The 24,050-nt window shown below is 43.3% G+C and overlaps 1 long non-coding RNA gene across 1 annotated transcript in view; it reads right to left on the reverse strand.

The window, feature by feature from the left end:
- LOC309565207 overlaps positions 1 to 24,050 on the reverse strand; it is a 1,884,446-nt gene that overhangs the window by 1,375,702 nt on the left and 484,694 nt on the right. The gene's annotated exons all lie outside the window — the stretch shown is intronic.

The raw sequence follows: 24,050 nt of genomic DNA on the forward strand, positions 1-24,050 counted from the left end.
TACGAACAGACACTGTTGCTCAGTTATTGTTTCTTACATCTATTCACTGTCTGTGTATAATCTGGCTACCAATTCCATCCAGCAAAACCATTCATTTATTCACATACATTATTATGTATTTCCATGTTTAACTAGCATTAAAATGACACAAAAAGGCAGGCAGAGATGGCAACAAGCCCTCCCGTGAAATAATCCCTATAGGGATGTTCATGGTCGCTCTACGTTCATGCACATTGTTTTATGGTGGTACCACCTGTGTCTCCGAGGGAACCTACAATGTGTCTGTGAAGGTTCTCTTTCATCCAGGTAATGGTATGGCTAATAGTGATAAATATATGTTGAAGGCTCATCATAATACCACCAGGACCCTACCTGTAAAAGGCACCTACAGCATTTCTGTGAAGGTTCTCATTTGTCCAGGTCATGGTATGGCTAGCAGTAATTAGTCACATTCAACTGGACTTGTACTGTAAGACTGAAGTATTTTCGTAGTTTCCCAAGACATTTCTTCATGGCTTGGTAATGCCTCGTACACACGCAACGATTATCGGCCGACCGATCAGCCGTCTTTTGTCCAGTGTTGTTGTGTTGGTTGAAATGTGCTCTAGACTGCACACTAATTTTCTCAGCCAACAAAAACCAACTTCAGAAGTGATGTCATGTGTTGGTTTACTTTCCGTGTGTTTTTTCTTCTCTGAGCATGCCCAGTCTTGCTCATCAGAATTTTGTCTGCCGAAATCTGTACTGACTGACGGAAAATCGGCCGTTATGTTGACGGCCAACAAAAATTTTATAGCCTGCACACCAGATTTTTTTCGGCCGAAAAGTCGGAGTCGGTTGTCGAAAGCATCATACTAACAAGCCGAAAATCGGCTGATAATTCAAGGCCAATTATCGATGCGTGTGTACGAGGCATTAGCTAGAAACTACTAAATGTTTTTAACATTTAACTGGACTTTTTCTGTAATGTTAAAGATGTTTCCTAGTTTATCAAGCCCCAAAGAAGGTAAACTATGAAATGTCCTCAACATTACAAAACAAGTCCAACTGAATTAGATTAACTACTGATATACGGGACCATTCCTGTGTCTCAGGGGACACCTACAGCATTTCTGTGAAGATTCTCATTTGTCCAGGTCATGGTATGGCTAGTAGTAGTTGGTCACATTCAACTGGACTTGTACTGTAATACTGAAGTATTTTCGTAGTTTCCCAAGACATTTCTTCATGGCTTGGTAAGCTTGAAACTACTAAATGTTTTCAACATTCAACTGGACTTTTTCTGTAATGTTAAAGATGTTTCGTAGTTTATCAAGCCACAAAGAAGGTAAACTATGAAATGTCTTCAACATTACAAAACAAGTCCAGCTGAATGTGACTACTGATATACGGGACCATGCCTGTGTCTCAGGGGTCACCTACAGCATTTCTGTGAAGATTCTCATTTGTCCAGGTCATGGTATGGCTAGTAGTATTTGGTCACATTCAACAGGACTTGTACTGTAATACTGAAGTATTTTCGTAGTTTCCCAAGACACTTCTTCATGGCTTGGTAAGCTAGAAACTACAAAATGTTTTCAACATTCAACTGAACCTGTTCTGTAATGAAGTCCTATTGTAGTACCGCCGGGACCATGCCTGTGTCTCAGAGGTCACCTACAGCATATCTGTGAAGATTCTAATTTGTCCAGGTCATGGTATGGCTAGCAGTAGTTAGTCACATTCAACAGGACTTGTACTGTAATACTGAAGTATTTTCGTAGTTTCCCAAGACACTCGTCATGGCTTGGTAAGCTAGAACCTACTAAATGTTTTCAACATTCAACTGGACTGTTTCTGTAATGTTAAAGATGTTTTGTAGTTTATCAAGCCATAAAGAAGGTAAACTATGAAATGTCTTCAACATTACAAAACAAGCCCAGCTGAATGTGATTAACTACTGATATACGGGACCATGCCTGTGTCTCAGGGGTCACCTACAGCATATCTATGAAGATTCTCATTTGTCCAGGTCATGGTATGGCTAGCAGTAATAAGTCACATTCAACTGGACTTGTACTGTAATACTGAAGTATTTTCGTAGTTTCCCAAGACATTTCTTCATGGCTTGGTAAGCTAGAAACTACTAAATGTTTTCAACATTCAACTGGACTTTTTCTGTAATGTTAAAGATGTTTCGTAGTTTATCAAGCCACAAAGAAGGTAAACTATGAAATGTCTTCAATATTACAAAACAAGTCCAGCTGAATGTGACTAACTACTGATATACTATGACCTGGATGAAAACCTTCACTAACACAGTCTGAGACACAGACATGGTCCCGGTGGTACCACAATAAGACTTGAAGACATTTCATAGCTTATAGCTTTCCAAACCATGAAAAAGTGGCTTAGAAAGCTGCAAAAATAATTCAGTATTACTGTCCTAATCCTGTTGAATATGACTATCTAATGCTAGCCATACCATCACCTGGATAAATAAGAACCTTCAAAGATACGCTGTATCTGCCCTCTAAGACACAGGCATGGTCCTGGTGGTACTACAATAAGACTTCAACATTACAGAATGGGTTCAGTAGAATATGACTAACCACCACTAGCCATACTATGCCTGGATAAATGAAAGCCTTCATGGATAAGCTGTAGGTGCCCTCTAAGACACAAGCATGGTCCTGGTGGTACTTCGATAACACTTTAACATTACAGAATGGGTTCAGTTGAATGTTACTAGCCATACGATAGATAAATAAATTAAATCCTTCACGGATATGCTGTGTAGGCATAGCTTCCAAATGTCTCTGATTTCGAGGGACTGCCCCTGATTTGGATCAAAGTTTCTCTGTCTAGCTTTCCTCGTTTGTCCCTCATTTTGGTCTAATCTATATAGTTGTATATGAAATGCACTTTTTATCTTTCAAAAAGTATTTCCCAATGCTAAACCTTTCATCCAAATTCTAAATTGCTGAATTTGTAAATTTCAAAAGCCAGTATAAAGAAATAGTAGTGGTAAAAAAAAAAAAAAAAAAAAAAAAAAAAAAAGCACTTGTGGGTTTAACTATTCATTTTTTTTTTTTTTTTTTATAATTCTCCTTTCAGGGGCCATGAAGGTGTGTTCTACACCTACATACTTTGGCTAATAGGTGTCCCTCGTTCCCATCTCAAAAAGTTAGGAGGTATGTATAGGTGCCCTCAGAGACATAGGCATGGTCTTGGCGGCACTACAATAAGACTTCAACATTACAGAACAGGCTCAGTTGAATGTGACTAACCATTACTTGCCATACCATGAACTGAATAAGTGAGAACATACACAGACACACTGTAGATGCCCTCTGAGACAGAGGTTGTACTGCGATAAGACTTCAACAATACAGAAAAAGCCCCAGTTGAATGTGACAAAGTTCTACTGGATATACCATGATCTGGATAAATCAGAACCTTCACAGACACACTGTAGGTCTCCTCTGAGACAGAGGCATGATCCTGGTGGTACTACGATAAAACTTCAACATTACTGAACAAATCCAGTTTAATGTGACTAACTACTATTAGATATCCTATGACCTGGTTAAATGAGAACCTTCACAGACACACTGTAGGTGGTCCTGCCCGGTTACTCAAACATATTGGTCAAGTGTAGGGAAGGTAATATCTAAGATCTTGGGTCTTAAGGAAAAAACCCCCTTCTTGGAATGGGACTTTAAAGGTAACAATAAATTACATGTAGAAAATATATTTTTCTAAAATTGTTTATTAAAGGTAAATTCTAATTCTTATGAATCAATATTTCATTATTCAAAATTCAATGTGATAGTACAACATTCTAGCCATACATAAATTGGTCCATCAGATACATAAAAACAAAGCAAACATGGTGCTACTTATGGCACTTTTCCACTGCAAGTACCGGCTAGTACCGACTCGGCTCTACTCGGCCCTGCTTGGCCCGGTTTGCTTTTCCACTGCGGTACCGCATGGTATAGTGTCGGAACGGTTCGGTACGGTACGGTATAGGTTTGCTTTTCCACTAAAGTAGTACTAAAGTTAAGTGGGTGGGATAACAACGGGGTGGGTGGGATTCTCTGACCAATCAGTGGCTAGTAGTGACTGCATGCAAAGGATTGTGGGATATGGTACCAGTTTGGTACCTGTTGGAACCACAATCGAGTAGGTACTGTTTTTTCAGAGCCGTACCTTACCGTACCGTTCGGTTCCATGCAGTGGAAAAGCAAACCTATACCGTACCGTACCGTACCGAACCGTTCCGACCCTATACCATGCGGTACCGCAGTGGAAAAGCACAAAAGCGTACCGAACCGGTACGGTTCCATGCAGTGGAAAAGCGCCATTAGGGAGTGGTATCTCTCTCCACAGCACTGAAAACGGTAATCCCCATTCGGGGAAGGACACAATCGTAACAAACAGGGGACTATATCACCAGTTTTAGAGGAAAGGACTTGGAGACCCCTCTTTTGGAATGGGTGGTTCTCCCCCACTATAAGTGTGGTATTCCAAGAAGGGTTTTTTTTCCTTAAAACCTTTGTTCAGGGATTATGGTAACACTATACCTTCCAGTTGTCTACATAACCTTCTATATCTAAGATCTTAGGTCTAACTGTGTGAATTTTAAAATAGCTAAGTACCCTATGTACTAAAGTGACATTAAACTAAAAAAAATGATATTCAAGTATGTATTCTTAGTTAAAAGAAATACCTTCTATTGCTTTCTGACTCCTCCAAATCATTTTTTTATTTTGTTATTCCTGTTGAAGGGTGGCTACTTTTGTTCTCAATGGCCCCAATGTAGGTCATGTTAAATAATGCAAAAGAAATATGTGTCTTTGCATTGAAATTAGCCCTACCTATTAGCCCTACCTATCTAATATGCGGGATGCTTGGAAAAAATGAAGATGTCTGCAGACTATCCACAGGTTTATAGCTCATTGAATTAAAAATGGAATGCCTTAAAAATGACTCTTGGATTAGATGTTGAATCTTATAAGATATTTGTATACCAAGGAGATATTCTTTATATTTTATGATTTTTTTCTGGGCTCAGGGGAATCTATGCTCATGTGTTGTTGTTTTTTTTCCCTCTCTCTGTCTTCTTTCTATATTATTTTATTATATCATTATGTTCTTTGTCTGATGTTTATTTGTAACTTTAAAATACAGAACTACAATGTTAGGAGTTAAATGGAAGCAGAGAATGAATTGTGTTTTCTCTTTTTTTTGATGATCAGTTGAACAGGAATAAAAACATTTCTAAAAAAAAAATTGTGTAAATAAAAAAAAACCTGGTGGTCCTGCTAATCCATTGGCCTACATCTTGAGGGGTGACAACGTTATCTGGCCTGCAGTGATTTCACTGCAGTGGTGTCACTCTGTGCATCTGATCCTTTATACGCGCTAAGAGGGAGGATTATCATTATTGTCACTGTTGATAACTTTACTCTTCACTGCCAGCTAAGGCAGGACACGTATCTAACTATGTCTGATGGATAAAATACAAAGTGCCCTCTTGGATACAGGTATATGATCATATCATGGGGCAGGGAAAAGGATTTCATCAGTCCTATTTGGAGGTAAGTAATAAAAAAAAGGAATGCATAGAGTCTATAGGAGTTAGGGAAACTCTATGATAAATAAAAATAATATGCTTGGTCGTAGCCTGACTTTAATAATTTATGTAGCCACGGTGGACTCTGATATAGCTGGCCCATTGGTCAGCAGTGGAAAGAGACCCTATTTCATGAACACCTGGATCCTATTTGGTCTGTCCTACACATTCCAGAAGGACTACTCTATTATTTAGGAGCATAGAGAATGCCTGACTCTGGAATAACTCGAGAAGTTATTACCCCTAATCCCAAGAGACCTGGGTCTCAACCATACACGGGATATCGCCTAATAAATCAATTTAAGAAATTACATATTGTTTTGTATTCGATCAACTACTTGGATGGCGTTACTCAATAAATAACTCAATAAAAATCTTTTTGGGTTATTCAGCCTCCAAAAAAAACGATATTTATTGGTGCTGGTGGCTGCCGTTGGACAATCACTAAACAATGATGTAAGCCGATGCAGAGAGCAGGCGGCTCCGATTGGCGCCTGACACCCGCGATTGTTCCCCGCTGAGAGAGAAGAATGGCCAGCTGTTGTAAACACAGCTGTCTGTTCTTCTCTCTGGAATGATCATAGAGTGCCTGTGATCCTTCTATATAGGATCACAGGTCTCTATGGTCATTTCACAAGCCACGTCCCCCCCACAGTTAGAAACACACCCCTAGGTACACATTTAACCCCTTGATCACCCATAACGTTAACCCCTTCCCTGCCAGTGTCATTATTACAGTAACAGTGCATATTTTTAGCACTGATTACTGTAGTAATGTCACTGGTACCCCCAAAAGTGTCAAAAATGTCATTCAGGGGTCCGATCTGTGCGCCGCAATGTCACAGTCCCGCAAAAAATCGCAGCTCGCCGCCATTACTAGTAAAAAAAAAAAAATGACATAAATGCACAAACCAATCAAAATACGCTTATTGCAATTTTTTTTACCAAAAATATGTAGCAGAAAACAAATTGGCCGAAAATGTTAAATTTTGATTTTAAATATTTTTTTGGGGAATGTTATATAGCAGAACGTGAAAAATATTGTTTTTTTTCTTTTTTTTTTTCAGAATTGTTGCTCTTTTTTTGTTTATAGCGCAAAAAATTAAAATCGCACAGGTGATCGAATACCACCAAAAGAAAGCTCTATTTGATTTTGTGGGGAAAAAAAGGATAACAATTTTATTTGGGTACAGCGTTGCAAGACTGCGCAATTGTCCGTTAAAGTAAAACAGTGCCAAATCACAAAATATGGCCTGGTTATTAAGGAGGTAAATCCTTCCGGTCCAGAAGTGGTTGAGTAGATTTAAACCCAAATACTAAAATCTCAGCTTTAAACACTAGATTTAGGGTCCCAATTGTTCTCCAGTATATCATGTCACATGCACCCCTAATGGATACCACAAGAGGCTGTATCATTAGACATTGCACAGGCATAATCCACTGTTGTCTCTTTAATGAAGTCCATCCAGAGTAATGACGAGCAGCTGACACTGGAGTGAGGGTATTTAGACAGGAAATGGCAGGAAGAGGCTGAAGGAGATCAGCAGTAAAAAAAGGTTCTAACAAGTATTTCAACTATTATATGAAAAAAAAAAAAAAAAAACACAACAAATTCATATCAATTGTTATTGTTAATAATACACAATGCTTTAACAAACAAAGGACTCTATACTGCATGTGCACTGGTGTGTGATGTGAAGGGGCAGTGTATTGCGTTGATACAAAGCATTCTTTGTTTGGACAAGGTGGAGATCATGACATCACCACCCCACCTCTTCAACTCGTCTAATCAGAAAATGCTCAGCATTCATTGAGATGAATGCAAACTGCACCTCGAATGGCATCCATGCCAAGCGAGGGACCCCCTGTGTTCAGTATGCAGCAGGGCAGCTGCTCAGCATGGGATGAAGAAGTTAAAGTGGTTGTAAAGCCAGTAAACCCAATTCCTGCCAGCTCCTCTGTAATAATGAAAACGTGACAGCTAAATACCTTTTTTCACATCACAGATGTGCTGTCACGTGACCGCCCACCCCTGTCTTTCCTTGATCTAAGGATTAGAGTGAGGGGGGCTGAGATTTCCCTCTGACGTTATCCGGGCACGTGACTGCACATCAGCGATGTGAAAAAAGGTATTTACAGAGGGCCTGGCAGGAATTAAGATCACTAACTTTTCTGCCGCATGGAATAGCGGCAGGAGGGGAGAGGCGGGTTTTTTATCTGCTCACACACTAAGAAGTGACAGGGAGAGAGGGAGGAAGGGGGAGAGAGGAGAGAAGCAGGATAACGGAGGCACATAAACTGACCACGGTATCATGGATCAGCAGTCAGGATTTCCGTGGTCATCACACAGGAACAGGCAGGATCAACCAGGTATATTACAACATAGAAAGGGCAAATGTCCCTGCACAAGCACTATGTGGTTTAACATGCTTTAAAGGAACAGGGCCTTCTTTTTATTTTTTTTTTAGGGTTACAACCTGCTTGACCCCTTCACGCCTAAGGGTAAAACAAATCTAAATGCCTAAGCACAATTTTTGCATGTGTTAGTAAAACCGTATATATCATCACAACTACTTATGGATTAAATTTTGTTTTTGTTTTTTTCTGGACAAATTGGACTTTCATTTGGTGGTAAAGAGCAATGGATATCACTTGATTTTTTTTTCTTTATTATGAAAGGAAAACTGGCCCAAAATAGTAAAAAGAAATCTTTTTTTAAAAAAATGAAGTTGTATATTTTTTGTTACTACCATAACCTTCCACCATAGAACAACCCAAAATAAATTCTCCTGCTCCTGATGATCGCAGCGATGCCACATACTGTATGTGTATGTTATTTTTTGTTTGTAACCGTAGTACAGCCCAGGAGCAAAAGTGCGCGTTTAGCTTTTTTTTTTAATTTGTCTTACCTAAAACACACTGACACTAATTGACACTGATGCCAATAAAAAAAAATAAAAATCCTGCACAACGTATACTGATCTTGACCTTTGACCCTGACCTTTGACCCTAACACTAATCCTGGCACTGACCTAGATCAAACCTTGATTTAGGTATTTTTTCTTTATTTTATTTTTGTATTATTTTTTTATTTTTTATTTTTTTTCAAACACTTTTTTTTCTTTCTGCAAGGAAAGAGAAAGAAACATTGTATCTTTCCTCTCCATTCACTGAAAGATAAAAACACAGGGGCGGGCTTCACAGTGACTGATCACTGTGGTAGTTAATCAGAGGCTACCACAGCGATCAGGTGACCTTGAATCGGGTGTCCTAGGTCCCGATCGTTTGTACGGGGCCTGGGGCTCTTGATGAAACCCTGGACTCTGTGCTGGGAGTGCGCCATGCGACACGCTCACAGTACAAAGGGAGATACGCATATATGAAGCCCAACGGAAAAAAATCCCACTTCTGTGAGACCACATATACACTATAGTAATAAAAGTATTGGGACGCCTGCCTTTACACGCACATGAACTTTAATGGCATCCCAGTCTTAGTCCATAGAGTTTAATATTAGGTTGGCCCACCCTTTGCAGCTATAACAGCTTCAACTCTTCTGGGAAGGCTGTCCACAAGGTTTAGGAGTGTGTCTATGGGAATGTAGATAAGGGAGGAGGTAATGTAGTCCAGGACAGATCTGACAATATCCAAGAATCATTGAGATTGCTCTCAGACAGTAACACTTACATCAAGCTTACCCAGGACCCATTACCTACATATATTCCAGAAGCCACTGCTCTAGCCCATAGAGCATTCACAGATGGTATCATCTCTAAGGCCAAGCTATCTTTCATCAATTAGGAATTTTACAAAACACCATACTTTTACCACCTACTGAAAATACATAAGGACCTACGCAATCCACCTGGATGTCCCATTGTGGCCTCAATGGAGAGCGTTACCAGCGGCTTTTCCATGTATGTTGATTGGTTCCTTCAGCCTCCAGCCCAGAGCCTACCATCATACATTAGAGACAGGACACATCTATTATAAATGCTTTCACGTTACACATGGGAGCCTAACTATTCGTGGGTCTCACTAGATGTGGCGTCCCTTTATACATCTATTCCCCATGATGTAGGCTTAAAGGCCTTAGAGCATTTCCTATCCGAAGACCCCCTGGTTAATCCCCACAGGCTCAATTTATCCTTGAGGCAACACAGTTTTGCCTCAAACATAACTACTATGAGTTTGATGGTGTTCACTAAATACAATCCCAAGGCACAGCTATGGGGGCCAATTTTGCCCCAGCTATTCCAATTTGACTATGGGATACTGGAAGCTCCAGCACATTATCAATAACAATACTTTTGCCGCCCATATTATATATTATGGCCGTTACATCGATGACATTATAATTATATGGAATGGTACAAGGTAGAGTATGGAATCCTTCCCAGTACTGTAACCAGAATACCTTCGAACTAGACTTCACTCATGTCATAGATCCTGACAGTTTAGCTTTCCTAGACCTGGAACTTTATCACAGTGGTGCACAAATACACGCCACTAATTTCACTAAATCCACTGCTGGCAATTTGCTTATCCATTATCGCAGCTGTCACCATGAGGCAGATAAATAATATCCCAAAAAGTCAGTTTCACAGGATTCGCCATAATTGCACCAGGGAAGAGGACTACAACAGTCAGGGAGAACTCCTTACCAGAAAAATTCAGGATAAGGGGTACCCCCCACTCTTATGTTGGAGGCGTTTCAACATCATGCCTCCAAACCCCCTTCAAGACCTAAAATATCAGTTATTCCCCAACCGATACGCTTCACAACCCAGTTCAATGACAGTTACAAAAAATGGAGAGTATTCTAGCCAAACACTGGTCGATTCTACTTGGGGATCCGTTTTTGGGTACTTTCCTCACAGAGAAACCCAAGGAATCATATCGCAGAGCTAGGAATATCAAAAGCAAGATAGCCCTCTTGCCACCTTCCTTTGATCCCACTGGTCGGCCTGTTCCAATGTCGTAAAAAAAAACATGTCTAACTTGGCAATTTGTCCATCACGGTAAAAAAACTTTCAAGGTTTAAAGGTAAAACCTATACCATCAAAGAGTTCCATTATTGCTCTAGCAAGTATGTTGTGTACTGTCTGACATGTTTTATGTAGGCAGAACCATCTGCACTTTACGCAAGCGATTTGGTGAACACAGGCGGCTCATTGAGAAAGGGAGTGATAAACATAGTGTTCCCAGACATTTCTTAGAGAAAAATCAGAAATCCACAGAAGGCCTCCAAGTCTGGGTTACTGAGGCCGCCCCCGGGAGCCTCCCTGCCGTAGAGCGTTTTCATTTTAAACGCCTGTGTCAGCAGGAGACTTAGGCTATCCTGCCTAAATGACCTTACGCCAGGAGGACTCAATGAAGAAATTGAGGTGCACTCCTTGCTGTAATTTCATGGCACTTTTGAGTCTATTTATTAATACCGTTTCAGCTGTTTTATACAGTATATATGAAAAAAACATATATACTGTACATATATATATATATATACAGTGCCTTGCGAATAGTATTCGGCCCCCTTGAACTTTTCGACCTTTTGCCACATTCAGGCTTTAAACATAAAGATATAAAAGTGTAATTTTTTGTGAAGAATCAACAACAAGTGGGACACAATCATGAAGTGGAATGAAATTTATTGGATATTTCAAACTTTTTTAACAAATAAAAAACTGAAAAATTGGGCGTGCAAAATGATTCAGCCCCCTTAAGTTAATACTTTGTAGCGCCACCTTTTGCTGCGATTACAGCTGTAAGTCGCTTGGGGTATGTCTCTATCAGTTTTGCACATCGAGAGACTGATATTTTTGCCCATTCCTCCTTGCAAAACAGCTCGAGCTCAGTGAGGTTGGATGGAGAGCGTTTGTGAACAGCAGTTTTCAGTTCTTTCCACAGATTCTCGATTGGATTCAGGTCTGGACTTTGACTTGGCCATTCTAACACCTGGATATGTTTATTTGTGAACCATTCTATTGTAGATTTTGCGTTATGTTTTGGATCATTGTCTTGTTGGAAGACAAATCTCTGTCCCAGTCTCAGGTCTTTTGCAGACTCTATCAGGTTTTCTTCCAGAATGGTCCTGTATTTGGCTCCATCCATCTTCCCATCAATTTTAACCATCTTCCCTGTCCCTGCTGAAGAAAAGCAGGCCCAAACCATGATGCTGCCACCCCCATGTTTGACAGTGGGGATGGTGTGTTCAGGGTGATGAGCTGTGTTGCTTTTACGCCAAACATAAAGTTTTGCATTGTTGCCAAAAAGTTGATTTTGGTTTCATCTGACCAGAGCACCTTCTTCCACAGGTTTGGTGCGTCTCCCAGGTGGCTTGTGGCAAACTTTAAACAACACTTTTTATGGATATCTTTAAGAAATGGCTTTCTTCTTGCCACTCTTCCATAAAGACCAGATTTGTGCAGTATACGACTGATTGTTGTCCTATGGACAGAGTCTCCCACCTCAGCTGTAGATCTCTGCAGTTCATCCAGAGTGATCATGGGCCTCTTGGCTGCATCTCTGATCAGTCTTCTCCTTGTATGAGCTGAAAGTTTAGAGGGACGGCCAGGTCTTCCTAGATTTGCAGTGGTCTGATACTCCTTCCATTTTAATATTATCGCTTGCACAGTGCTCCTTGGGATGTTTAAAGCTTGGGAAATCTTTTTGTATCCAAATCCGGCTTTAAACTTCTCCACAACAGTATCTCGGAGCTGCCTGGTGTGTTCCTTGTTCTTCATGATGCTCTCTGCGCTTTAAACGGACCTCTGAGACTATCACAGTGCAGGTACATTTATACGGAGACTTGATTACACACAGGTGGATTCTATTTATCATCATTAGTCATTTAGGTCAACATTGGATCATTCAGAGATCCTCACTGAACTTCTGGAGAGAGTTTGCTGCACTGAAAGTAAAGGGGCTGAATAATTTTGCACACCCAATTTTTCAGTTTTTTATTTGTTAACAAAGTTTGAAATATCCAATAAATTTCGTTCCACTTCATGATTGTGTCCCACTTGTTGTTGATTCTTCACAAAAAATTACAGTTTTATATCTTTATATTTGAAGCCTGAAATGTGGCAAAAGGTCGCAAAGTTCAAGGGGGCCGAATACTTTCGCAAGGCACTATATATATACATATATATAAATATATATATATATATATATATATATAAAACACAGGGTGAACAGTTGGGGGGTTGTAAAAAAACACCTAAAATGTGTGCTTTTACCACCCCTCAACCTCACATGTGAACAAGCCCTTGGTTCACATCTGTGCAGCTGCGCATAGGGCAGCAAATTCATTTCAGTGGGCTGCCCCACAGAAACACAGGGAAATAAAATTCCCTTATCTTTTTTTATCTTTAATTGTGCTGCACCAAAAATGCATCATGTTTGCCAATGTGTAGGTGTACCATCAAGAATGAATGACACCCCTGTGTGTTTGTCTGTGACATGAGTAATGTGAACCAAGTCTAAAGCCTCGTACACACGATCAGATTATCGAACGATCTTTCATCCGTTTTTTGTTGTATGTTAGTCTCATATGGAAAGTGAAGAGGTTACTTTCATACAAAAATTCTCGTAGGACAGAATTCAACTTCAGAAGTGATGTCATGTGTTGAATTGTTTTGTATGTGTTCTTTTGTTTCTGAGAATGCCTAGTCTTGTTCTTACAATTTTTTTCGGACGAAAACTGTACTAATTAAAGGAAATTTGGACGTTGTGTTGACGTACGATAAAACTTTTATAGCCTGCACATCAGGGCCGGACTGGGTATGAAAACCAGCCCTGGAAAAAATTACATACCAGCCCCGGAAAAAATTACATACCAGCCCCATAGCATTGCGTCGTGAGACCAGCGTGCCACCCTTTCAATGCACAGTGACCAGCGTGCCCCACTTTCAATGCACAGTGACCAGCGTGCCCCCCTTTCAAGGCACAGTGACCAGCGTGCCCCCCTTTCAATGCAGTGACCAGCGTGCCCCCCTTTCAATGCACAGTGACCAGCGTGCCCCCCTTTCAATGCACAGTGACCAGCGTGCCCCCCTTTCAATGCAGAGAGACCAGCGTGCCCCCTTTCAATGCAGAGAGACCAGCGTGCCACCTTTTCAATGCACAGTGACCAGCGTGCCCCCCTTTCAATGCACAGTGACCAGCGTGCCCCCCTTTCAAGGCACAGTGACCAGCGTGCCCCCCTTTCAAGGCACAGTGACCAGCGTGCCCCTCTTTCAATTCACAGTGACCAGCGTGCCCCCCTTTCAAGGCACAGTGACCAGCGTGCCCCCTTTCAAGGCACAGTGACCAGCGTGCCCCCCTTTCAATGCAGTGACCAGCGTGCCCCCCTTTCAATGCACAGTGACCAGCGTGCCCCCCTTTCAATGCACAGTGACCAGCGTGCCCCCCTTTCAATGCACAGTGACCAGCGTGCCCCCCTTTCAATGCAGAGAGACCAGCGTGCCACCCTTTCAATGCACAGTGACCACAGCATTACCCCCATTCATTGCAGAGCGCACAGCATTGCCCCCATTCATTGCAGAGCGCCACAGCATTGCCCCCATTCATTGCAGAGCGCCACAGCATTGCCCCCATTCATTGCAGAGCGCACAGCATTGTCCCCATTCTTTGCAGAGCGCCACAGCCTTGCCCCCATTCATTGCAGAGCGCCACAGCCTTGCCCCCATTTATTGCAGAGCGCCACAGCATTGCCCCCATTCATTGCAGAGCGCCACAGCATTGCCCCCATTCATTGCAGAGCGCCACCGCATTGCCCCCATTCATTGCAGAGCGCACAGCATTGTCCCCATTCATTGCAGAGCGCCACAGCATTGCCCCCATTCATTGCAGAGCGCACAGCATTGTCCCCATTCTTTGCAGAGCGCCACAGCCTTGCCCCCATTCATTGCAGAGCGCCACAGCCTTGCCCCCATTTATTGCAGAGCGCCACAGCATTGCCCCCATTCATTGCAGAGCGCCACAGCATTGCCCCCATTCATTGCAGAGCGCCACAGCCTTGCCCCCATTCATTGCAGAGCGCCACAGCATTGCCCCCATTCATTGCAGAGCGCACAGCATTGCCCCCAACCCATTCATTGCAGAGCGCCACAGGCTTGCCCCATTCATTGCAGAGCGCCACAGCATTGCCCCCATTCATTGCAGAGCGCACAGCATTGCCCCCATTCATTGCAGAGCACACAGCATTGCCCCCATTCATTGCAGAGCGCACATCACTGCCCCCATTCATTGCAGAGCGCACAGCATTGCCCCCATTCATTGGCAGCATGATGATATACTACTTACCACCAGGCGATCACATGCTGGCGTGCGTGCAGTGTGGGAGACTGGGAGGGGGGAGGGATCATCGGCGCCAGACTCCAGTTGAAAAGATGCACCAGGCAGCCAGAGCCAGCAGCACCGCCGTCCACCGCGCAGGCGCAGCCGCCCCGCCGTGACGTCATGCCGCTCACAGGTACAGCGGGAGCGCAGAGGGGGCCGGGGCAGTGCACGCAGCCTGGCTGCACAGCGTCAGCGGCCGCCGGCCAATCGGCGAGGAGCGCCGCGAGCGGCCAATCAGCGGCGAGCGGCCCCAATGGAATCCTTAAAGCGGCACCCAATGGAATCCTTAAAGCGGCCGGCAATATTTAAAGCGGCGCTCTGCGGGCGGCCCTATCAAAGCAGCCCCAGGGCCGGCGGCCCACCGGGAAATATCCCGGTATCCCGATACGCCAGTCCGGCCCTGCTGCACATCCATTTTTTGTCGTCCGAAAATTCGTAATCGGCTGTCGAAAGCACCATACTAATGATCCGAAAATCGGCAGATCGTCCGTCGGACGAAATTTTACTTCCGATTTTCGTATCGTGTGTACGGGCCTTTAGACTGGGGGGGCCTCCAGACTGAAAATACTTTCCAGGGCGCCCTAACTGGAAAAAGATTGAGAAACACTTCCATAGAGAAACCCATCTTTCCATTTTCCTCCTGCAACCACTGAATGCCCGTGGGAGGGAGAGGAGGATGAAGAGATCGGTTCCTTTATATGCAGCTACCCCCACAGATCTTCCTATGCAGCTTCTTCCCCTCCACTCCTGTGTGCTCTCCAGTCCCCCTGTGCTTTTTCCTGCCTCCCCCTCCCCCGCTCTGCAAGGTTCTCCCCTCCCCTCTACCACCAGCTGCCGCGGGGGATCTGTCAGAATGAAGCCTTTTCTGAATGGAGAGTCAGTGATCCGTACCGATCACTGACTCTGTCTATTCATAACTGAAACATAGTAAACTGTGTTTACTATGCTTCAGTGTGTGAATGAATTGGATGCTCTGTACAGAGCTATTCCTATCCATTTTATTCTGTGCAGCTGAGGGTTCAGTTAAGGAGATGGAAACTGTGTCCTCCATCCCCTTTCTCTGTCTCAAAGGTGGAACATCAGAGGTCTGTTTAGACTCCTGATATATTACCAAAGCCCCCCAACGGGGCTCCTAAAAAATTGTAAAACATTATTTAAAAAAAATAATATTGTAAAAAAATAAATGAATTAAAAAAAATGGTAGAAAAAATTAAATAAAAAACTACTGACACCAGTGGCAGAACTACCACACAAACATCGCACTTGGGACCAGCCCTGGCATTCCGCCACCAGGCTGGGGGGGAAGGACCCTGTCCGGGGGGGTCAGGGGGGCCCTTCATGGCGTATTGCATAGGGGCCCTGAAGGTTCTAGTTACGCCTCTGTAACCTGCAATATATTAAATGTTTCCTTTTGGGTTTAATACCACCTTAAAATTAAAATGTTATCATTTGTGAACAAAAAAGGAGATTTAATTTTGTATCTTTTTTTATGTAACTGAAACCTCTTTCTAGTGCCTTCCTCGCTGTTCTGGAAATGTTTTAACAGAATTGTAACAGAGTAATTTTTTCCAGATATATTATTTTGTACCTGTTGAGATCAACCCAAGTCCTGAATATACAAATGAGTTCTCCTGGCAAACCTGACAACAATGATAATGAGTTGTCAGTGCATATATTTCACAGCAATTTCCAAGGGAGAGGGAAGAAGGGAGTTGTGTCATTTATGGCATCCCTGCCATCCCTGTGACAAGTCTCCTACTGCTGATCCTAGTATACTTGCTGTAAGCACAGCGCCATCTAGTGGCTGAATGGGGAATACAAAGCTCTTTTATGTAGGATGGGATGCAGGCTCTGTATTATGCAAACCTGCTGGATGTAGTTCTTCTACCCTAGCAATGAACTCCTCTTATTAAATCTTTTGTTATATCTGTGAAGTATTAAAAAAGAATAGCGCGCAAATGCAAAAGAAATAACTACCAAATCTGAAGACAATCCATAAATAAAAATGGGGGTTTGGTCCCACCATATGGCCATATCGTGCTCAAGCCCACTACTGCGTCAAAGTACCCCATTATCAGTGGGTCCTACACTATCCATAGAAAAAGAGATGAATCCAGCCTTTCTAACCCTTGGAGATAATACTCCTTGCTGGGAAGGATGTGCAAATGCTCCTATATCCACTTGATGGTGGACACTGATTGAGTACAGGTGTGTGTGGGGGGGTGGGGAGGGTTGCTCAACCTCGATAGTCTGGTCAGACCGAATACATAATAAACAGGCAAAATATATCTGTGAAGTGCAAGAAAATTATTGATCTGCTCAGAATTTAAGAGCTGCTCTGTGCTCCCTGCTTGTGTTATCTCAAATAGATGATTTTTTATGTTGGACTGCATAACAGTTAGTCCCTATGCTTTAGATAAGAAGACAGTGTAAGTAGCTGGGTAATTTAGCAAAAGGCAATGGGCAGGGCTGACACCTCTCAGTCTACAAAAATGCTGTGTTATGAATCCACAATAGCAGCAAAATGAAAATCTGAGTGCAATAAACCTTTTACTGCCACCAATGTATGACATGCATCAGTGGCTTTGGGGGGGGGGAGGGGGTTAGATATGCTGCCAGCGGGAGTGTAAATTTGACAAGCCAACTGTCAGATGAAGCAGTCCAACAGCAGCGCAGCTTCCACACACTCTGTTACTGAGCCCCCATTCACATAGGAGCGACGCTACTTCGCACCGCGAACATTGAAGTCTATGGCGGTCGCCTCCGGGTCGCCCCAAAGAAGCTCCGGACCCTTTTTCTAAGTCGGAGCGACTTGTGTCGCTCCTATTAGAACGGGTCCGCAGCTTCCCTATGGAAGGCGACCTACGGCGACCTGTGAGGCGACCAGGTCGCCTCACAGGTCGCCTTAGTGTGAACGGGGGCTTACTCCCCACCCCCACCATGTTTCTTGGGATCTGCGCACTCATTAGCGGACCAAGCACCAGCATGCCAGGTAGAGGGGGGACGGAGATCAGCGAATGTCCATAACTGACCTGTTAGTGACCCAGAAGTAACATGTAAAACATCATTCCTGGGACCTGGTGTCACTTTCCCCAGCCAGTATGACCAGGGAGGAAGTTAATGCATGCATTAGTTTAATTTTTTCTTTTAGACCCCTGATGTCTCTTTAAAGAGAACCTGTCACCAAAAAATGCATCACATATGATGAATTTTGTCCCCTGTGACATCAAAAAACGGTTGGTAAAAAGTTAAAAAGTGTAAAAAAAATGAAAGTTACACCCAAGCACCTAAAATCCCCTCCAGATTTTTTTTTTTCGAGCCTCCCCCCCTACATACACTCATGTACAAATGTAAATGCACTTGTCGGTCGTGCCTACACACAAAAATGTAAATTGCGCTACACGGTACATATATTGTCAAAAGTATTGGGACACCTGCCTTTACACACACATAAACTTTAATGGCATCCCAGTCTTAGTCCGTAGGGTTCAATATTGAGTTGACCCACCCTTTGCAGCTATAACAGCTTCAACTCTTCTGGGAAGGCTGTCCACAAGGTTTAGGAGTGTGTCTATGGGAATGTTTGACAATTCTTACAGAAAAACATTTGTGAGGTCAGGCACTGATGTTGGACAAGAAGGTCTGGCTTGCAGTCTGTGCTCTAATTCACCCCAAAGATGTTCTATCGGGTTGAGGTCAGGACTCAGGTGCAGGCCAGTCAAGTTCCTCCACCCCAAACTCACAGTGTGAGACAGCTCCCGGGCTGGGGAACATCAGACGCACGTCCGCTGATCCCAGCCGGGACACACAAATAGAGGGAAGACAATCGCCATTTCCCTAGGCGCTTTTAAGGGAGATGGTTGTCCACTCTTACGTCTTTTTTCCCTCCATTCCTTACTCTTCCCCCTACGGTGTTGGAGACCAAGGATGTACTGTAATTCAGGGATACTAAACTGCAGGTTGGTGCGCCACTTTGGAACCTTTATACAGCTAGGTGGCACTGCTTATCTCTCTCTGTGCTTTTTCTCTTTTTCTTGGACTGTGGGCTGGTCTTTTTTGGCCGTTACACAGTCCCTCTAGTACTTATTTTCCTTGTCTCTGGTCTTCTATGTCAGGAAGCGAACATAATTACCTACTATACCCCCAGGGCAGTGATGGTGAACCTTGGCACCCCAGATGTTTTAGAACTACATTTCCCATGATGCTCATGTACTCTGCAGTATAGTTGAGCATTATGGGAAATGTAGCTTAAAAACATCTGGGGTGCCAAGGTTCGCCATCACTGCCCTAGGGCAGTGGTCCTCAACCCTGGCCTGCAGGGCCCACTAACAGGCCAGATTTGCAAGACAACTGAAATACATCCCAGGTGATATCATTTGCTGCTCAGTGATTGCAGTACTCTAGTCTGCATCATTCCAAGGTAATACTTAAAATCTGGCCTGTTAGTGGGCCCTGAGGACCGGAGTTGAGGACCACTGCCCTAGGGTGTTACCAAAGGGACCATTGTGTGTTGAGTAGGAGTGCAAGGAAATTACCCTGTCCTTGGATCGCACCCTCCCTAAAACCCTGGAATTCTGGTTTACGTGCAAAAACATTTACATCAAGGTACAATGATATCACTATGTCACTATATAGTCTTGTAGGGGTATCAAGGGATTCATTATATGTTTACTCATTAGGATCCACTAATGTTTATCTTATAGGTTCCTTGGTACTCAGGGCCCAACAATTACATTACGAATAAAAACTTCTAGTCCCCAGACTAGTATAAAAGTATATATAGTCTAGTCTATATGTTTCATTGTACAGAGACAGAACATTTACTAATACCCAATATATCTCTATAATATCCTTAGTTATCTTGTGTGTCCCCACACTCTGGCATATGAGACAATTGTGGCCGCTTCAGGGGATTCCTGCAGGTTCAGGGGGGTCAGCGCTGTGGCTGAGGTGTCCATGATTCAAGTGAGTGTCTGGCACATGTAGTTTCCAGCATATGTAATTACCCTGTTCTGATTTTCTGCACTTTAATAAATATATGTTCTTATCTGAATAGAGGTATCAAAGCTCCTGAAGAAGCAACTTTATGGTTGTGAAACATGTTGAGCAGAACAAATGAGCAGGAACACTCCAAGATACATATGAGGACAAGTGGTATCCCCAACCTTGAGGATTTACTTATGCGGAGGCATTGAGTTCTGTATGAACAGCATTATAGATGGTATCATATCTTGTAGGGGAGCCACAGGTAGTCCAATACAATTTTAGATGTACTGTTTGTTTATTAATTCTTGTACTATGTGGAAGAAACCGTTTTAATGTAGATTATTAACTTTATTTTTATGGTACATGCCTTTAAAGTCCATTATTTTTCTAGTATCCTTTCATACAGTATATATAGTATTTCACAAAAGTTAGTACCCAGACTAGTATACAGTTCACTGAGAGGAGGCGGGGCGGAGGCGGGGCAGAGCACGCAGTACAGCTCCTGTGCAATACTGCGAGATTTCATGCCCTGAAATACATCCCAGCACACACTGCGAATCGCTGAATGACGTAATCGCCGACCGGACCCGGAAGTGAGAAGAGGATAAATAAAGCAGAAAATAAGGTATTTACTAGCAACAAAAAAAAAAACTTTCCATTGGTAAAAGTAGTTTTAAAGGGGATTACATAGATCTAAAGTCATTAAAATGGGTGGAACTCCACTTTAAGCAGGAAAATCCTCCAGTCTTAAAGTGGTTAATGGCACACCAACAGATATCTGTGCGTATGTGCGGGATCTTTAAGGGGATATAACATGGGGAGATGTACACATATTGCAGAAACGTACTGAATGTTTGTTTTTATTTTTCTTCTTTTTACATTTTTGCCTTGATTTTGCTTTAGGTACATAGTGTAAATGTTAGAAGCGCTGGCTGGAGTTCTTCCATAATACCCTGCAAAGACCATAACCCTTTATGACCCTAATAATCCCACTGTGTGCATTCCGAATGTGATTCTTCTCAAGCCAACAAAGCCTAGTTTCAGCCTGAATACAGATGCCTTTAAAATGGATAAGATTGTGGTCATTTCCTTCTTTGATGGCTGATGTACCTTGTGCTGTTCTTTTCAGTGTTTATTCGCCTTAGAGCAAGCTTGCCCTTTTAAATACTGAGAGCCATCATTGATTTGGAAGGTCCCTGGCTGCTGTAGTTGCCCCGGGCTGTGCAGAGCGGTCGTGTGACCCTACTTGCTCCCTCGCTGTCTATGCGTGCTTGCCAGTGTCTGATCTCCTTGTCCAGCTGTCATTCCCATTCATAGCACCGTAGGGTCTGTCTATTGGCCTTCTTTCGAAATGCGTTGAAGACATAAAGACGTTCCCAGGGAAATTCCTGTTCAGCTTGAAGTGTCCTTTTTTTATTTGCCATTCATGTTTTCCTTCCATTTTGGGTTAACTTAAAGGGATACAGATTTGATGTGTATTTATTTTAGATCAATCCATTAGGGGCACAGGGGCGCCGCCCCCCTATCCATGCGTCTGACCCCCTAATCTACATGCAGGGCGCCGAACGCATGGATTCCAATGGGGATTTATTTATTTTTTTAAGCACGTGATTAGAGCCAGAGGCTCTAATAAGCTTCAATAAAGGGTGGGCTCGGGGGGGCCTGACCCCACCCAGTTGTGTGACAATAGCAAATGAACATTCACTATAGTCACACGGATTCACCGTTTCTCGATTGGCCGAAAGGAGAAGCCATCCTGTTGACGGAGGAGGAGGAGATGCAGTGGAAGCCCGACCAACGAAGGGGGACACAGGGGAGACTGAGGGGGAAGCCGCCGCCACCGCCTCCACATGTCAGTCCAGGGGCAGCACAGGGTGAGTGAACTGGCGATCGGGGGGGGGGGGGGTATGGGGTACGGTGCGGGCTGCAGCTGGTGTGGCCCGTGGTCAGGGTCCGTCTAACAACCGCCTCCCCCCCCCCCCCCCGATCCATGGAGCGCCAGCCACCACTGTTTTAGATACCTTCTTACCTGCTGCGACACATTTGGATTTGGAGGTGTGACCTCTAGTGGCCTTTCTGTGTATTTCAGATAGCGCTGTTGGCATCCTACTGAACACTGCTACAAGGAAATCAATTAATTAAAGTGTTACTAAACCCAGGAGCCTGCAATCACTATATCTGGTCTCCCACAGCACACAGAACATGGAATGCAATTATTTTAGTAAATATAAACTGCTAAATACCTTTTCTCATTTTATAAGTATATAGCAGTCTTTTGATTTGTATCAGTGTCTGGTTAAAGCTTGTAGTAGGAGTTTTCATTCTGCACTGACTGACCTATCAGGATACAGGACCACCGACCCTCCACAGTGAGTATGACAAGCATGCTTTACTGCATATACAGACTGATTTTACTGTTGTGGTTTTAGTAACTCTTTAACCACTTCATTACTGGACACCCCCCCCCCCCCCTTCCTGCCCAGGGCTGATTTTTAGCTTTCAGCGCTGTCACACCTTGAATGAGAATTGCGCAGTCATGCAATGCTGTACCCAAATATATTTTTTATATTTTTTCCCCCCACAAATAGAGCATTCTTTTGGTAGTATTTAATCACTGCTGATTTTTTTTATTTTTTGCTAAAGAAAATGAAAAAAAAAACGACATTTTTGAAAGAAAAAAAAAAGTTTTTCTTAGTTTCTCTTTGGAGGACATCTATCTCTTGATACAGCCAGGCTGTTGATCCACCTTGCCACTTACGTGGATTTAGGGTTAAGTCTCTTTTCCGGTGACTTGATGAACTAAAGATATCTTCAGGACACTCTCCTAGTATCCTCTTTCTTGATCACTGACACCCATCCACTGACTATCCTACTCCGGGGTTGCCCCCTTCAGGTCAGGCCCCTTGACACGATCCCCGGTACTCACGATGCTGTTTTTCTAGGGTCTACAGTGTCACCCCCTCAGTCAGCTTTCCTGGAACTCTGGGTTCCGCTTCATTCCTCTGGCTCTCAGGACGTCCTCTTGATGCCACGTGCCACTGCTACAGAGGAGGAGGCAGCCGCCACCCTCCCTCCAGGACTCTGCTTACCAGCCAAAGACCCCGCAGCACATGTGCTCCTGGCTTTTATACAGTATTCCAGAATGCACCAAGACAGCTTGTCTCTGCCAATCACCAGGACTGTATCAAAGCCTATGTATCCATTGGTCAGGTTTCCTCCCACTGTCCAACACGCCTCCCTATTGGACCAGTGTGAAACACTCTCTAGACTCAATGAAACGCATTCTGAGCACAATGAGCAGACCTCACTACCAGATCCTGCTCTCTGGTAGGCAGAAAGCAATATAGATTTCCCTGCTGGTCCTCTGATAGGTAGATAGAGTCAAAAACTATTCTCTCTCACTAGCACTTACCTAGGAGGGAGCTACATGTCTGTTACATGCATGTGTGTTTGAGCTTTGGGGGTGCACACCCTAATGTAATAGGCCGCCAACACCTATGGGCCACTGTAAGAAATTTCCTACTTTTTTTCCATCTTTCTGTACATAGAAGACAACAAGGAGCCTCCAGTGGGTTTGTTTGGGAATGTAACTTCTGCTTCACAAACAGGAGTTCCCAGACCACCAGATTATCAACCAAATGGATGGAAGCACTACAGCAATGTCTGGATAAAAAAAATCAAAACCTCTGAGCAGACACCTTCTGCTCCCTTTATGCATCTCAAGGCCTGGTTCTAAAACTGCCAGGAGTGTACCGTTCATTAACCTCCAGAAGATATCGGGGAACAAAGTGGTGCCAGTGGTCCCATTATAAGCTGTAGCAGTTGCGTATTAAGCCATCATTTTAGCCCTACCTGGTGTGCTTAATGTCCAAGCTTGACAAAAATGTGCTTTATAAGAATAATAAGCTTCCCTGCAGCACACTATTTACTCTCCTCCAGATTATTGCCGCACGTTATGAAGTTCTTGTGTTATCTAAGCGACAGTCCTCGTCACCCAGAGGACACACAGGGGTCTGCTGTGTACACTCTCTGCTATCTTCACGATAACGCTCTGTTTGTATAAACAGCCAAGCCAATTTCAATATTTAAGCAAGTGAATAAA

This window comes from Pelophylax lessonae (genome assembly GCF_965119305.1).
Source record: "Pelophylax lessonae genome assembly, chromosome: 10".
NCBI lineage: Eukaryota > Metazoa > Chordata > Amphibia > Anura > Ranidae > Pelophylax > Pelophylax lessonae.